Source organism: Symphalangus syndactylus, chromosome 12 (assembly GCF_028878055.3).
Source record: "Symphalangus syndactylus isolate Jambi chromosome 12, NHGRI_mSymSyn1-v2.1_pri, whole genome shotgun sequence".
Classification (NCBI taxonomy): Eukaryota; Metazoa; Chordata; class Mammalia; order Primates; family Hylobatidae; genus Symphalangus; species Symphalangus syndactylus.
In genome coordinates this window covers 107,323,181-107,341,275 of record NC_072441.2, presented here as the reverse complement: position 1 = coordinate 107,341,275, position 18,095 = coordinate 107,323,181, and positions in this window count along the sequence as shown.

Below are 18,095 nucleotides of genomic sequence, written 5' to 3'. Positions count from 1 at the left end.
GTATGAAACTTCTTTCTGTTCTGTGCATTCAACTAACAGAGTTGAACCTTACTTTTGATTGAGCCTTTCTGAAACACTCTTTCTGTAGAAACTGCAATTGGACATTCTGAGCGCTAAGAGGCCTCTATTGGGAAAAATAATATCTTCAAATAAAAACTACACAGAAGCATTGTGTGAAACTTATTACTGATATGTTCATTAAGCTAACAGATTTAAACCATACTTTTGATTGCGCAGTTCTGAACACTCTTTCTGTAGAAAATGCAAGTGGACATTCGGAGCGCTAAGAGGGTAATAGTGGAAAAAGGAATATATTCAAATATAAACTACACAATAGCATTCTGTGAAAATTCTTTCTGTTCTGTGCATTCAACTAACAGAGTTGAACCTTACTTTTGATTGAGCCGTTCCGAAACACTCTTTCTGTAGAAACTGCAATTGGACATGCTAAGTGCTAAGAGGCCTACATTGGGAAAAGGAATATCTTCAAATAAAAACTACACAGATGCCTTCTGTGAAACTTATTTCTGATCTGTAAATTCAGTTAACAGAGATAAAACATATTTTTGATTGAGCAGTTATGAAACACTCTTTTTGTAGTAAATGCAAGTGGAGATTCGGAGCGCTAAGAGGGTAATAGTGGAAAAAGGAATGTCTTCAAATATAAACTACACAGAATCATTCGGTGAAACTTCTTTCTGATCTGTGCATTCAGCTAAAAGAGTTAAACCATACTTTTGATTGAGCAGATCTGAACACTCTTTCTGTAGAAAATGCAACTGGACATTTGGAGCGCTAAGAGATTAGTAGTGGAAAAAGGAATATATTCAAATATAAACTACACAGAAGCATTCTGTGAAACTTCTTTCTGATCTGAGCATTCAGCTAACAGAGTTAAACCATACTTTTGATTGAGCAGTTTTGAAACCCTCTGTCTGTAGAAAATGCAACTGGACATTCGTAGCGCTAAGTGGGTAATAGTGGAAAAAAGAATATGTTCAAATATAAACTACACAGAAGCATTGTATGAAACTTCTTTCTGTTCTGTGCATTCAACTAACAGAGTTGAACCTTACTTTTGATTGAGCCTTTCTGAAACACTCTTTCTGTAGAAACTGCAATTGGACATTCTGAGCGCTAAGAGGCCTATATTGGGAAAAATAATATCTTCAAATAAAAACTACACAGAAGCATTGTGTGAAACTTATTTCCGATATGTTCATTAAGCCAACAGAGTTAAACCATACTTTTCATTGTGCAGTTCTGAACACTCTTTCTGTAGAAAATGCAAGTGGACATTCCGAGCGCTAAGAGGGTAATAGTGGAAAAAGGAATATATTCAAATATAAACTACACAGTAGCATTCTGTGAAAATTCTTTCTGTTCTGTGCATTCAACTAACAGAGTTGAACCTTACTTTTGATTGAGCCGTTCTGAAACACTCTTTCTGAAGAAACTGCAATTGGACATGCTAAGCGCTAAGAGGCCTACATTGGGAAAAAGAATATCTTCAAATAAAAACTACACAGATGCATTCTGTGAAACTTATTTCTGATCTGTAAATTCGGTTAACAGAGATAAAACATATTTTTGATTGAGCAGTTATGAAACACTCTTTTTGTAGAAAATGCAAGTGGAGATTCGGAGCGCTAAGAGGGTAATAGTGGAAAAAGGAATGTCTTCAAATATAAACTACACAGAATCATTCGGTGAAACATCTTTCTGACCTGTGCATTCAGCTAACAGAGTTAAACCATACTTTTGATTGAGCAGATCTGAACACTCTTTCTGTAGAAAATGCAACTGGACATTTGGAGCGCTAAGAGCGTAGTAGTGGAAAAAGGAATATATTCAAATAAAAACTACACAGAAGCATTCTGTGAAACTTCTTTCTGATCTGAGCTTTCAGCTAACAGAGTTAAAACATACTTTTGATTGAGCAGTTTTGAAACACTCTGTCTGTAGAAAATGCAACTGGACATTCGTAGCGCTAAGTGGGTAATAGTGGAAAAAAGAATATGTTCAAATATAAACTACACAGAAGCATTGTATGAAACTTCTTTCTGTTCTGTGCATTCAACTAACAGAGTTGAACCTTACTTTTGATTGAGCCGTTCTGAAACACTCTGTCTGTAGAAACTGCAATTGGACATTCTGAGCGCTAGGAGGCCTATATTGGGAAAAAGAATGTCTACAAATAGAAACTACACAGAAGAATTGTGTGAAACTTCTTTCTGTTCTGTTTGTTCAACTAAAAGAGTTGAACCTTAGTTTTGATTGAGCCGTTCTGAAACACTCTTTCTGTAGAAAATGCAAGTGGAGATTCGGAGCGCTAAGAGGGTAATAGTGGAAAAAGGAATGTCTCCAAATATAAACTACACAGAATCATTCTGTGAAACTTCTTTCTGATCTGTGCATTCAGCTAACAGAGTTAAACCATACTTTTGATTGAGCAGATCTGAACACTCTTTCTGTAGAAAATGCAACTGGACATTTGGAGCGCTAAGAGAGTACTAGTGGAAAAAGGAATATATACAAATATAAACTACACAGAAGCATTCTGTGAAACTTCTTTCTGATCTGAGCATTCAGCTAACAGAGTTAAACCATACTTTTGATTGAGCAGTTTTGAAACACTCTGTCTGTAGAAAATGCAACTGGACATTCGTAGCGCTAAGTGGGTAATAGTGGAAAAAAGAATATGTTCAAATATAAACTACACAGAAGCATTGTATGAAACTTCTTTCTGTTCTGTGCATTCAACTAACAGAGTTGAACCTTACTTTTGATTGAGCCTTTCTGAAACACTCTTTCTGTAGAAACTGCAATTGGACATTCTGAGCGCCAAGAGGCCTCTATTGGGAAAAATAATATCTTCAAATAAAAACTACACAGAAGCATTGTGTGAAACTTATTTCTGATATGTTCATTAAGCTAACAGAGTTAAACCATATTTTTGATTGCGCAGTTCTGAACACTCTTTCTGTAGAAAATGCAAGTGGACATTCGGAGCGCTAAGAGGGTAATAGTGGAAAAAGGTATATATTCAAATACAAACTACACAGTAGCATTCTGTGAAAATTCTTTCTGTTCTGTGCATTCAACTAACAGAGTTGAACCTTACTTTTGATTGAGCCGTTCTGAAACACTCTTTCTGTAGAAACTGCAATCGTACATGCTAAGCGCTAAGAGGCCTACATTGGGAAAAAGAATATCTTCAAATAAAAACTACACAGATGCATTCTGTGAAACTTATTTCTGATCTGTAAATTCAGTTAACAGAGATAAAACATATTTTTGATTGAGCAGTTATGAAACACTCTTTTTGTAGAAAATGCAAGTGGATATTCGGAGCGCTAAGTGGGTAATAGTGGAAAAAGGAATGTCTTCAAATATAAACTACACAGAATCATTCGGTGAAACTTCTTTCTGATCTGTGCATTCAACTAACAGAATTAAACCATACTTTTGATTGAGCAGATCTGAACACTCTTTCTGTAGAAAATGCAACTGGACATTTGGAGCGCTAAGAGCGTACTAGTGGAAAAAGGAATATATTCAAATATAAACTACACAGAAGCATTCTGTGAAACTTCTTTCTGATCTGAGCTTTCAGCTAACAGAGTTAAACCATACTTTTGATTGAGCAGTTTTGAAACACTCTGTCTGTAGAAAATGCAACTGGACATTCGTAGCGCTAAGTGGGTAATAGTGGAAAAAAGAATATGTTCAAATATAAACTACACAGAAGCATTGTATGAAACTTCCTTCTGTTCTGTGCATTCAACTAACAGAGTTGAACCTTACTTTTGATTGAGCCGTTCTGAAACACTCTTTCTGTAGAAACTGCAATTGGACATTCTGAGCGCTAGGAGGCCTATATTGGGAAAAAGAATGTCTACAAATAGAAACTACACAGAAGAATTGTGTGAAACTTCTTTCTGTTCTGTTTGTTCAACTAAAAGAGTTGAACCTTAGTTTTGATTGAGCCGTTCTGAAACACTCTTTCTGTAGAAAATGCAAGTGGAGATTCGGAGCGCTAAGAGGGTAATAGTGGAAAAAGGAATGTCTCCAAATATAAACTACACAGAATCATTCTGTGAAACTTCTTTCTGATCTGTGCATTCAGCTAACAGAGTTAAACCATACTTTTGATTGAGCAGATCTGAACACTCTTTCTGTAGAAAATGCAACTGGACATTTGGAGCGCTAAGAGAGTACTAGTGGAAAAAGGAATATATACAAATATAAACTACACAGAAGCATTCTGTGAAACTTCTTTCTGATCTGAGCATTCAGCTAACAGAGTTAAACCATACTTTTGATTGAGCAGTTTTGAAACACTCTGTCTGTAGAAAATGCAACTGGACATTCGTAGCGCTAAGTGGGTAATAGTGGAAAAAAGAATATGTTCAAATATAAACTACACAGAAGCATTGTATGAAACTTCTTTCTGTTCTGTGCATTCAACTAACAGAGTTGAACCTTACTTTTGATTGAGCCTTTCTGAAACACTCTTTCTGTAGAAACTGCAATTGGACATTCTGAGCGCCAAGAGGCCTCTATTGGGAAAAATAATATCTTCAAATAAAAACTACACAGAAGCATTGTGTGAAACTTATTTCTGATATGTTCATTAAGCTAACAGAGTTAAACCATACTTTTGATTGCGCAGTTCTGAACACTCTTTCTGTAGAAAATGCAAGGGGACATTCGGAGCGCTAAGAGGGTAATAGTGGAAAAAGGTATATATTCAAATATAAACTACACAGTAGCATTCTGTGAAAATTCTTTCTGTTCTGTGCATTCAACTAACAGAGTTGAACCTTACTTTTGATTGAGCCGTTCTGAAACCCTCTTTCTGTAGAAACTGCAATCGTACATGCTAAGCGCTAAGAGGCCTACATTGGGAAAAAGAATATCTTCAAATAAAAACTACACAGATGCATTCTGTGAAACTTATTTCTGATCTGTAAATTCAGTTAACAGAGATAAAACATATTTTTGATTGAGCAGTTATGAAACACTCTTTTTGTAGAAAATGCAAGTGGATATTCGGAGCGCTAAGAGGGTAATAGTGGAAAAAGGAATGTCTTCAAATATAAACTACACAGAATCATTCGGTGAAACTTCTTTCTGATCTGTGCATTCAACTAACAGAATTAAACCATACTTTTGATTGAGCAGATCTGAACACTCTTTCTGTAGAAAATGCAACTGGACATTTGGAGCGCTAAGAGAGTACTAGTGGAAAAAGGAATATATACAAATATAAACTACACAGAAGCATTCTGTGAAACTTCTTTCTGATCTGAGCATTCAGCTAACAGATTTAAACCATACTTTTGATTGAGCAGTTTTGAAACACTCTGTCTGTAGAAAATGCAACTGGACATTCGTAGCGCTAAGTGGGTAATAGTGGAAAAAAGAATATGTTCAAATATAAACTACACAGAAGCATTGTATGAAACTTCTTTCTGTTCTGTGCATTCAACTAACAGAGTTGAACCTTACTTTTGATTGAGCCTTTCTGAAACACTCTTTCTGTAGAAACTGCAATTGGACATTCTGAGCGCCAAGAGGCCTCTATTGGGAAAAATAATATCTTCAAATAAAAACTACACAGAAGCATTGTGTGAAACTTATTTCTGATATGTTCATTAAGCTAACAGAGTTAAACCATACTTTTGATTGCGCAGTTCTGAACACTCTTTCTGTAGAAAATGCAAGTGGACATTCGGAGCGCTAAGACGGTAATAGTGGAAAAAGGTATATATTCAAATATAAACTACACAGTAGCATTCTGTGAAAATACTTTCTGTTCTGTGCATTCAACTAACAGAGTTGAACCTTACTTTTGATTGAGCCGTTCTGAAACACTCTTTCTGTAGAAACTGCAATCGTACATGCTAAGCGCTAAGAGGCCTACATTGGGAAAAAGAATATCTTCAAATAAAAACTACACAGATGCATTCTGTGAAACTTATTTCTGATCTGTAAATTCAGTTAACAGAGATAAAACATATTTTTGATTGAGCAGTTATGAAACACTCTTTTTGTAGAAAATGCAAGTGGAGATTCGGAGCGCTAAGAGGGTAATAGTGGAAAAAGGAATGTCTTCAAATATAAACTACACAGAATCATTCGGTGAAACTTCTTTCTGATCTGTGCATTCAACTAACAGAATTAAACCATACTTTTGATTGAGCAGATCTGAACACTCTTTCTGTAGAAAATGCAACTGGACATTTGGAGCGCTAAGAGCGTACTAGTGGAAAAAGGAATATATTCAAATATAAACTACACAGAAGCATTCTGTGAAACTTCTTTCTGATCTGAGCTTTCAGCTAACAGAGTTAAACCATACTTTTGATTGAGCAGTTTTGAAACACTCTGTCTGTAGAAAATGCAACTGGACATTCGTAGCGCTAAGTGGGTAATAGTGGAAAAAAGAATATGTTCAAATATAAACTACACAGAAGCATTGTATGAAACTTCTTTCTGTTCTGTGCATTCAACTAACAGAGTTGAACCTTACTTTTGATTGAGCCGTTCTGAAACACTCTTTCTGTAGAAACTGCAATTTGACATTCTGAGCGCTAGGAGGCCTATATTGGGAAAAAGAATGTCTACAAATAAAAACTACACAGAAGAATTGTGTGAAACTTCTTTCTGTTCTGTTTGTTCAACTAAAAGATTTGAACCTTAGTTTTGATTGAGCCGTTCTGAAACACTCTTTCTGTAGAAAATGCAAGTGGAGATTCGGAGCGCTAAGAGGGTAATAGTGGATAAAGGAATGTCTCCAAATATAAACTACACAGAATCATTCTGTGAAACTTCTTTCTGATCTGTGCATTCAGCTAACAGAGTTAAACCATACTTTTGATTGAGCAGATCTGAACACTCTTTCTGTAGATAATGCAACTGGACATTTGGAGCGCTAAGAGAGTACTAGTGGAAAAAGGAATATATACAAATATAAACTACACAGAAGCATTCTGTGAAACTTCTTTCTAATCTGTGCATTCAGCTAAGAGAGTTAAATCATACATTTGATTGAGCAGTTCTGAACACTCTTTCTGTAGAAAATGCAACTGGACATTTGGAGCGCTAAGAGGGTAGTATTGGAAAAAGCAATATATTCAAATATAAACTACACAGAAGCATTCTGTGAAACTTCTTTTTGTTCTGTGCATTCAACTAACATAGTTGAACCTTACTTTTGATTGAGCTTTTCTGAAACACCCTTTCTGTAGAAACTGCAATTGGACATTCTGAGCGCTAAGAGGCCTATATTGGTAAAAAGAATATCTTCATATAAATATTACACCGCAGCTTTCTGTGAAACTTCTTTCTGTTCTGTGCATTCAGCTAACAGATTTAAACCATTCTTTTGATTGAGCAGTTCTGAAACAATCTTTCTGTAGATAATGCAACTGGAGATTCAGAGCGCTAAGAGGGTAATAGTGAAAAAAGGAATATCTTCAAATATAAACTACACAGAAGCATTCTCTGAAACTTCTTTCTGTTCCGTGCATTCAACTAACAGTATTGAACCTTACTTTTGATTGAGCAGTTCTGAAACTCTCTTTCTGCAGATACTGCAATTGGACATTCTGAGCGCTAAGAGACCTATATTGGAAAAAGGAATATCTTCAAATAAAAACTACACAGAAGAATTCTGTGAAACTTCTTTCTGATCTGTGCATTCAACTAACAGAGTTAAACCATACTTTTGATTGAGCAGTTCTGAACACTCTTTCTGTAGAAAATGCAAGTGGACATTCGGAGCTCTAAGTGGGTAATAGTGGAAAAAGTAATATCGTCAAATATGAATTACAGAGAAGCATTCTGTGAAACTACTTTCTGTTCTGTGCATTCAAATAACAGGGTTGAGCCCTACTTTTGAAGGAGCAGTTCTGAAACACTCTTTGTGTAGAAACTGCAATTGGACAATCTGAGCGCTAGAGGCCTATATTGGGAAAAAGAATATCTTCAAATAAAAACTACACAGAAGCATTCTGTGCAACTTCTTTCTAATCTGTGCATTCAGCTAAGAGAGTTAAATCATACATTTGATTGAGCAGTTCTGAACACTCTTTCTGTAGAAAATGCAACTGGACATTTGGAGCGCTAAGAGGGTAGTATTGGAAAAAGCAATATATTCAAATATAAACTACACAGAAGCATTCTGTGAAACTTCTTTTTGTTCTGTGCCTTCAACAAACATAGTTGAACCTTACTTTTGATTGAGCTTTTCTGAAACACCCTTTCTGTAGAAACTGCAATTGGACATTCTGAGCGCTAAGAGGCCTATATTGGTAAAAAGAATATCTTCATATAAACATTACACCGCAGCATTCTGTGAATCTTCTTTCTGTTCTGTGCATTCAGCTAACAGAGTTAAACCATTCTTTTGATTGAGCAGTTCTGAAACAATCTTTCTGTAGATAATGCAACTGGAGATTCAGAGCGCTAAGTGGGTAATAGTGAAAAATGGAATATCTTCAAATATAAACTACACAGAAGAATTATGTGAAACTTCTTTCTGATCTGTGCATTCACCTAACAGGGTTAAACCACACTTATGTTTGAGCAGTTCTGAACACTCCTTCTGTAGAAAATGCAACTGGACATTTGGAGCGCTAAGAGGTCAATAGTGGAAAAAGGAATACCTTCAAATAAATACTACACAGAAGCATTCTGTGAAACTTCTTTCTGTTCTGTGAATTCAACTAAAAGAGTTGAACCCTACTTTTCATTGAGCCGTTCTGAAACACTCTTTCTGTAGAAACTGCAATTGGATATTCGGAGCGCTAAGAGGCCTATATATGAGAAAGGACTATCTTCAAATGAAAACTACACAGAAATATTCTGTGAAACTTCGTACTGATCTGTGCATTCAGCTAACAGAGTTAAACCATACTTTTGATTGAGCAGTTCGGAAACACTCTTTCTGTAGAAAATGCAAGTGGACATTCGGAGCGCTTAGAAGGTAATAGTGGAAAAAGGAATATCTTCAAATATAAACTACACAGAATCATTCTCTGAAACTTCTTTCTGTTCTGTTCATTCAACTAACAGAGTTGAACCTTACTTTTGATTGAGCCTTTCTGAAACACTCTTTCTGTAGAAACTGCAATTGGACATTCTGTGCGCTAAGAGGCCTATATTGGTAAAAAGAATATCTCCATATAAACACTACACAGCAGCATTCTGTGAAACATCTTTCTGATCTGTGCATTCAGCTAACAGAGCTAAACCATACTTTTGATTGAGCAGTTCTGAAACACTCTTTCTGTAGAAAATGCAACTGGACATTCAGAGAGCTAAGTGGGTAATAGTGGAAAATGGAATATCTTCATATATAAACTACACAGAAGAATTCTGTGAAACTTATTTCTGATCTGTGCATTCACCTAACAGAGTTAAATCATACTTTTGATAGAGCAGTTCTGAACACACTTTCTGTAGAAAATGCAAGTGGACATTCTGAGCTCTAAGAGGGTAACAGTGGAAAAAGGAATATCTTCAACTACAAACTACACAGAAGCAATCTGTGAAACTACATTCTGTTCTGTGCATTCAACTAACAGATTTGAACCTGAGATTTGATTGAGCCGTTCTGAAACACTCTTTCTGTAGAAAATGCAAGTGGAGATTCGGAGCGCTAAGAGGGTAATAGTGGAAAATGGAATGTCTTCAAATATAAACTGCACAGAATGATTCTGTGAAACTTCTTTCTGATCTGTGAATTAAGCTAACAGAGTTAAACCATACTTTTGATTCAGCAGATCTGAACACTCTTTCTGTAGAAAATGCAACTGGACATTTGGAGCGCTAAGAGGGTAGTAGTGGAAAAAGCAATATATTCAAATATAAACTACACAGAAGCATTCTGTGAAACTTCTTTTTGTTCTGTGCATTCAACTAACATAGTTGAACCTTACTTTTGATTGAGCTTTTCTGAAACACCCTTTCTGTAGAAACTGCAATTGGACATTCTGAGCGCTAAGAGGCCTATATTGGTAAAAAGAATATCTTCATATAAACATTACACCGCAGCATTCTGTGAAACTTCTTTCTGTTCTGTGCATTCAGCTAACAGAGTTAAACCATTCTTTTGATTGAGCAGTTCTGAAACAATCTTTCTGTAGATAATGCAACTGGAGATTCAGAGCGCTAAGTGGGTAATAGTGAAAAATGGAATATCTTCAAATATAAACTACACAGAAGAATTCTGTGAAACTTCTTTCTGATCTGTGCATTCACCTAACAGGGTTAAACCACACTTATGTTTGAGCAGTTCTGAACACTCCTTCTGTAGAAAATGCAACTGGACATTTGGAGCGCTAAGAGGTCAATAGTGGAAAAAGGAATACCTTCAAATAAATACTACACAGAAGCATTCTGTGAAACTTCTTTCTGTTCTGTGAATTCAACTAAAAGAGTTGAACCCTACTTTTCATTGAGCCGTTCTGAAACACTCTTTCTGTAGAAACTGCAATTGGATATTCGGAGCGCTAAGAGGCCTATATATGAGAAAGGACTATCTTCAAATGAAAACTACACAGAAACATTCTGTGAAACTTCGTACTGATCTGTGCATTCAGCTAACAGAGTTAAACCATACTTTTGATTGAGCAGTTCGGAAACACTCTTTCTGTAGAAAATGCAAGTGGACATTCGGAGCGCTTAGAAGGTAATAGTGGAAAAAGGAATATCTTCAAATATAAACTACACAGAATCATTCTCTGAAACTTCTTTCTGTTCTGTTCATTCAACTAACAGAGTTGAACCTTACTTTTGATTGAGCCTTTCTGAAACACTCTTTCTGTAGAAACTGCAATTGGACATTCTGTGCGCTAAGAGGCCTATATTGGTAAAAAGAATATCTCCATATAAACACTACACAGCAGCATTCTGTGAAACATCTTTCTGATCTGTGCATTCAGCTAACAGAGCTAAACCATACTTTTGATTGAGCAGTTCTGAAACACTCTTTCTGTAGAAAATGCAACTGGACATTCAGAGAGCTAAGTGGGTAATAGTGGAAAATGGAATATCTTCATATATAAACTACACAGAAGAATTCTGTGAAACTTATTTCTGATCTGTGCATTCACCTAACAGAGTTAAATCATACTTTTGATAGAGCAGTTCTGAACACACTTTCTGTAGAAAATGCAAGTGGACATTCTGAGCTCTAAGAGGGTAACACTGGAAAAAGGAATATCTTCAACTACAAACTACACAGAAGCAATCTGTGAAACTACATTCTGTTCTGTGCATTCAACTAACAGATTTGAACCTGAGATTTGATTGAGCCGTTCTGAAACACTCTTTCTGTAGAAAATGCAAGTGGAGATTCGGAGCGCTAAGAGGGTAATAGTGGAAAATGGAATGTCTTCAAATATAAACTGCACAGAATGATTCTGTGAAACTTCTTTCTGATCTGTGAATTAAGCTAACAGAGTTAAACCATACTTTTGATTCAGCAGATCTGAACACTCTTTCTGTAGAAAATGCAACTGGACATTTGGAGCGCTAAGAGGGTAGTAGTGGAAAAAGGAATATATTCAAATATAAACTACACAGAAGCATTCTGTGAAACTTCTTTCTGATCTGAGCATTCAGCTAACAGAGTTAAACCATACTTTTGATTGAGCAGTTTTGAAACACTCTGTAGAAAATGCAACTGGTCATTCGTAGCGCTAAGTGGGTAATATTGGAAAAAAGAATATGTTCAAATATAAACTACACAGAAGCATTGTATGAAACTACTTTCTGTTCTGTGCATTCAAATAAAAGAGTTGAACCTTACATTTGATTGAGCCGTTCTGAAACACTCTTTCTGTAGAAACTGCAATTGGACATTCTAAGCGCTAAGAGGCCTACATTGGGAAAAATAATATCTTCAAATAAAAACTACACAGATGCATTCTGTGAAACTTATTTCTGATCTGTAAATTCAGATAACAGAGCTAAACCATATTTTTGATTGAGCAGTTATGAAACACTCTTTTTGTAGAAAATGCAAGTGGACATTCGGAGCGCTAAGATTCTAATAGAGGAAAAAGGAATATCTCCAATTAAAAACTACACAGAAGCATTCTCTGAAACCCCTTTCTGTTCTCCGCATTCAGCTAAGAGAGTTGAGCCTTACTTTCGAAGGAGCAGTTCTGAAACACTCTTTGTGTAGAAACTGCCAGTGGATATTCGGAGCGCTAATTGGGTAATAGTCCAAAAAGGAGTATATTCAACTAAATACTACACAGAAGCATTCTGTGAAACTTCTTTCTGTTCTGTGCATTCAACTAAGAGAGTTGAACCTTACATTTGATTGAGCCGTTCTGAAACACTCTTTCTGTAGAAACTGGAATTGGACATTCTGAGTGCTAAGAGGCCTATATTGGGAAAAATAATATCTACAAATAAAAACTACACAGAAGCATTGTTTGAAACTTATTTCTGATATGTGCATTCAGCTAACAGAGTGAAACCATACTTTTGATTGCGCAGTTCAGAACACTCTTTCTGTGGAAAATGCAAGTGGACATTCGGAGCGCTATGAGGGTAAGAGTGGAAAAAGGAACATATTCAAATATAAACTACACAGTAGCATTCTGTGAAACATCTTTCTGTTCTGTTCATTCAACTAAAAGAGTTGAACCTTAGTTTTGATTGAGCCGTTCTGAAACACTCTTTCTGTAGAAACTGCAATTGGACATTCTGAGCGCTAAGAGGCCTATATTGTGAAAGAGAATATCTACAAATAAAAACTACACAGAAGCATTCTGTGAAACTGCTTTCTGTTCTGTTCATTCAACTAAAAGAGTTGAACCTTAGTTTTGATTGAGCCGTTCTGAAACATTCTTTCTGTAGAAAATGCAAGTGGAGATTCGGAGCGCTAAGAGGGTAATAATGGAAAAAGGAATGTCTTCAAATATAAACTACACAGAATCATTCGGTGAAATTTCTTTCTGATCTGTGCATTCAGATAACAGAGTTAAACCATACTTTTGATTCAGCAGATCTGAACACTCTTTCTGTAGAAAATGCAACTGGATATTTGGAGCGCTAAGAGTGTAGTAGTGGAAAAGGAATATATTCAAATATAAACTACACAGAAGCATTCTGTGAAACTTCTTTCTGATCTGAGCATTCAGCTAACAGAGTTAAACCATACTTTTGATTGAGCAGTTTTGAAACACTCTGTCTGTAGAAAATGCAACTGGACATTCGTAGCGCTAAGTGGGTAATAGTGGAAAAAAGAATATGTTCAAATATAAACTACACAGAAGCATTGTATGAAACTCCTTTCTGTTCTGTGCATTCAACTAACAGAGTTGAACCTTACTTTTGATTGAGCCGTTCTGAAACACTCTTTCTGTAGAAAATGCAATTGGACATTCTGAGCGCTAAGAGGCCTCTATTGGGAAAAATAATATCTTCAAATAAAAACTACACAGAAGCATTGTGTGAGACTTATTTCTGATATGTGCATTCACCAAACAGAGTTAAACCATACTTTTGATTGCGCAGTTCCGACCACTCTTTCTGTAGAAAATGCAAGTGGACATTCTGAGCGCTAAGAAGGTAATAGTGGAAAAAGGAATATATTCAAATATAAACTACACAGTAGCATTCTGTGAAACTTCTTTCTGTTCTGTGCATTCAACTAACAGATTTGAACCTTACTTTTGATTGAGCCGTTCTGAAACACTCTTTCTGTAGAAACTGCAATTTTACATTCTAAGGGCTAAGAGGCCTACATTGGGAAAAAGAATATCTTCAAATAAAACTACACAGATGCATTCTGTGAAACTTATTTCTGATCTGTAAATTCAGTTAAAAGAGCTAAACCATATTTTTGATTGAGCAGTTATGAAGCACTCTTTTTGTAGAAAATGCAAGTGGACATTCGGAGCGCTAAGATTGTAATAGAGGAAAAAGGAATATCTCCAATTAAAAACTACACAGAAGCATTCTCTGAAACCCCTTTCTGTTCTCCGGATTCAACTAACAGAGTTGAGCCTTACTTTTGAAGGAGCAGTTCTGAAACACTCTTTGTGTAGAAACTGCCAGTGGATATTCGGAACGCTAAGTGGGTAATAGTCCAAAAGGGAGTATTTTCAACTAAATACTACACAGAAGCATTCTGTGAAACTTCTTTCTGTTCTGTGCATTCAACTAAGAGAGTTGAACCTTACATTTGATTGAGCCGTTCTGAAACACTCTTTCTGTAGAAACTGCAATTCGACATTCTGAGCGCTAAGAGGCCTATATTGGGAAAAATAATATCTTCAAATAAAAACTACACAGAAGCATTGTTTGAAACTTATTTCTGATATGTGCATTCAGCTAACAGAGTTAAACCATACTTTTGATTGCGCAGTTCAGAACACTCTTTCTGTAGAAAATGCAAGTGGACATTCGGAGCGCTAAGAGGGTAATAGTGGAAAAAAGAATATATTCAAATATAAACTACACAGAAGCAATCTGTGAAACTTCTTTCTGTTCTATGCATTCAATTTCCAGGGTTGAACCTTACTTATGATTGAGCCGTTCTGAAAAACTCTTTCTGTAGAAACTGCAATTGGACATTCTGAGCGCTAAGAGGCCTGTATTGGGAAAATGAATATCTACAAATAAAAAGTACACAGAAGCATTCTGTGAAACTTCTTTCTGTTCTGTTCATTCAACTAAAAGAGTTGTACCTTAGTTTGATTGAGCCGTTCTGAAACACTCTTTCTGTAGAAACTGCAATTGGACATTCTGAGCGCTAAGAGGCCTATATTGGGAAAAAGAATATCTACAAATAAAAACTACACAGAAGCATTCTGTGATACTTATTTCTGATCTGTGCATTCAGCTAACAGAGTTAAACCATACTTTTGATTGAGCAGATCTGAACACTCTTTCTATAGAAAATGCAACTGGACATTTGGAGAGCTAAGAGGGTAGTAGTGGAAAAAGTAATATATTCAAATATAAACTACACAGAAGCATTCTGTGAAAATTCTTTCTGATCTGAGCATTAAGCTAACAGAGTTAAACCATACTTTTGATTGAGCAGTTTTGAAACACTCTGTCTGTAGAAAATGCAACTGGACATTCGTAGCGCTAAGTGGGTAATAGTGGAAAAAAGAATATGTTCAAATATAAACTACACAGAAGCATTGTATGAAACTCCTTTCTGTTCTGTGCATTCAACTAACAGAGTTGAACCTTACTTTTGATTGAGCCGTTCTGAAACACTCTTTCTGTAGAAACTGCAATTGGACATTCTGAGCGCTAAGAGGCCTATATTGGGAAAAAGAATATCTACAAATAAAAACTACACAGAAGCATTCTTTGAAACTTCATTCTGTTCTGTTCATTCAACTAAAAGAGTTGAACCTTACTTTTGTTTGAGCCGTTCTGAAACACTCTTTCTGTAGAAACTGCAATTGGACATTCTCAGCGCTAAGAGGCCTATATTGGGTAAAATAATATCTTCTAATAAAAACTACACAGAAGCATTGTGTGAAACTTATTTCTGATATGTGCATTCAGCTAACAGAGTTAAACCATACTTTTGATTGCGCAGTTCCGAACACTATTTCTGTAGAAAATGCAAGTGGACATTCGGAGCGCTAAGAGGGTAATAGTGGAAAAAGGAATATATTCAAATATAAACTACACAGTAGCATTCTGTGAAACTTCTTTCTGTTCTGTGCATTCAACTAACAGGGTTGAACCTTACTTTTGATTGAGCCGTTCTGAAACACTCTTTTTGTAGAAACTGCAATTGGACATTCTAATCGCTAAGAGGCCTACACTGGGAAAAAGAATATCTTCAAATAAAAACTACACAGATGCATTCTGTGAAACTTATTTATGATCTGTAAATTCAGTTAACAGAGCTTAACCATATTTTTGATTGGGCAGTTATGAAATACTCTTTTTGTTGAAAATGCAAGTGGACATTTGGAGCGCTAAGATTGTAATAGAGGAAAAAGTAATTTCTCCAATTAAAAACTACACGGAAGCATTCTCTGAAACCCCCTCTGTTCTCCGCATTCAACTAACAGAGTTGAACCTTACTTTTGAAGGAGCAGTTCTGAAACACTGTTTTTGTAGAAACTGCCAGTGGATATTCGGAGCGCTAAGTGGGTAATAGTCCAAAAAGGAGTATCTTCAACTAAATACTACACAGATGCATTCTGTGAAACTGCTTTCTGTTCTGTGCATTCAACTAAGAGAGTTGAACCTTACATTTGATTGAGCCGTTCTGAAACACTCTTTCTGTAGAAACTGCAATTGGACATTCTGAGAGCTAAGAGGCCTATATTGGGAAAAATAATATCTTCAAATAAAAACTACACAGAAGCATTGTTTGAAACTTATTTCTGATATGTGCATTCAGCTAACAGAGTTAAACCATACTTTTGATTGAGCAGTTCGGAAACACTCTTTCTGTAGAAAATGCAAGTGGACATTCGGAGCGCTTAGAAGGTAATAGTGGAAAAAGGAATATCTTCAAATATAAACTACACAGAATCATTCTCTGAAACTTCTTTCTGTTCTGTTCATTCAACTAACAGAGTTGAACCTTACTTTTGATTGAGCCTTTCTGAAACACTCTTTCTGTAGAAACTGCAATTGGACATTCTGTGCGCTAAGAGGCCTATATTGGTAAAAAGAATATCTCCATATAAACACTACACAGCAGCATTCTGTGAAACATCTTTCTGATCTGTGCATTCAGCTAACAGAGCTAAACCATACTTTTGATTGAGCAGTTCTGAAACACTCTTTCTGTAGAAAATGCAACTGGACATTCAGAGAGCTAAGTGGGTAATAGTGGAAAATGGAATATCTTCATATATAAACTACACAGAAGAATTCTGTGAAACTTATTTCTGATCTGTGCATTCACCTAACAGAGTTAAATCATACTTTTGATAGAGCAGTTCTGAACACACTTTCTGTAGAAAATGCAAGTGGACATTCTGAGCTCTAAGAGGGTAACACTGGAAAAAGGAATATCTTCAACTACAAACTACACAGAAGCAATCTGTGAAACTACATTCTGTTCTGTGCATTCAACTAACAGATTTGAACCTGAGATTTGATTGAGCCGTTCTGAAACACTCTTTCTGTAGAAAATGCAAGTGGAGATTCGGAGCGCTAAGAGGGTAATAGTGGAAAATGGAATGTCTTCAAATATAAACTGCACAGAATGATTCTGTGAAACTTCTTTCTGATCTGTGAATTAAGCTAACAGAGTTAAACCATACTTTTGATTCAGCAGATCTGAACACTCTTTCTGTAGAAAATGCAACTGGACATTTGGAGCGCTAAGAGGGTAGTAGTGGAAAAAGGAATATATTCAAATATAAACTACACAGAAGCATTCTGTGAAACTTCTTTCTGATCTGAGCATTCAGCTAACAGAGTTAAACCATACTTTTGATTGAGCAGTTTTGAAACACTCTGTAGAAAATGCAACTGGTCATTCGTAGCGCTAAGTGGGTAATATTGGAAAAAAGAATATGTTCAAATATAAACTACACAGAAGCATTGTATGAAACTACTTTCTGTTCTGTGCATTCAAATAAAAGAGTTGAACCTTACATTTGATTGAGCCGTTCTGAAACACTCTTTCTGTAGAAACTGCAATTGGACATTCTAAGCGCTAAGAGGCCTACATTGGGAAAAATAATATCTTCAAATAAAAACTACACAGATGCATTCTGTGAAACTTATTTCTGATCTGTAAATTCAGATAACAGAGCTAAACCATATTTTTGATTGAGCAGTTATGAAACACTCTTTTTGTAGAAAATGCAAGTGGACATTCGGAGCGCTAAGATTCTAATAGAGGAAAAAGGAATATCTCCAATTAAAAACTACACAGAAGCATTCTCTGAAACCCCTTTCTGTTCTCCGCATTCAGCTAAGAGAGTTGAGCCTTACTTTCGAAGGAGCAGTTCTGAAACACTCTTTGTGTAGAAACTGCCAGTGGATATTCGGAGCGCTAATTGGGTAATAGTCCAAAAAGGAGTATATTCAACTAAATACTACACAGAAGCATTCTGTGAAACTTC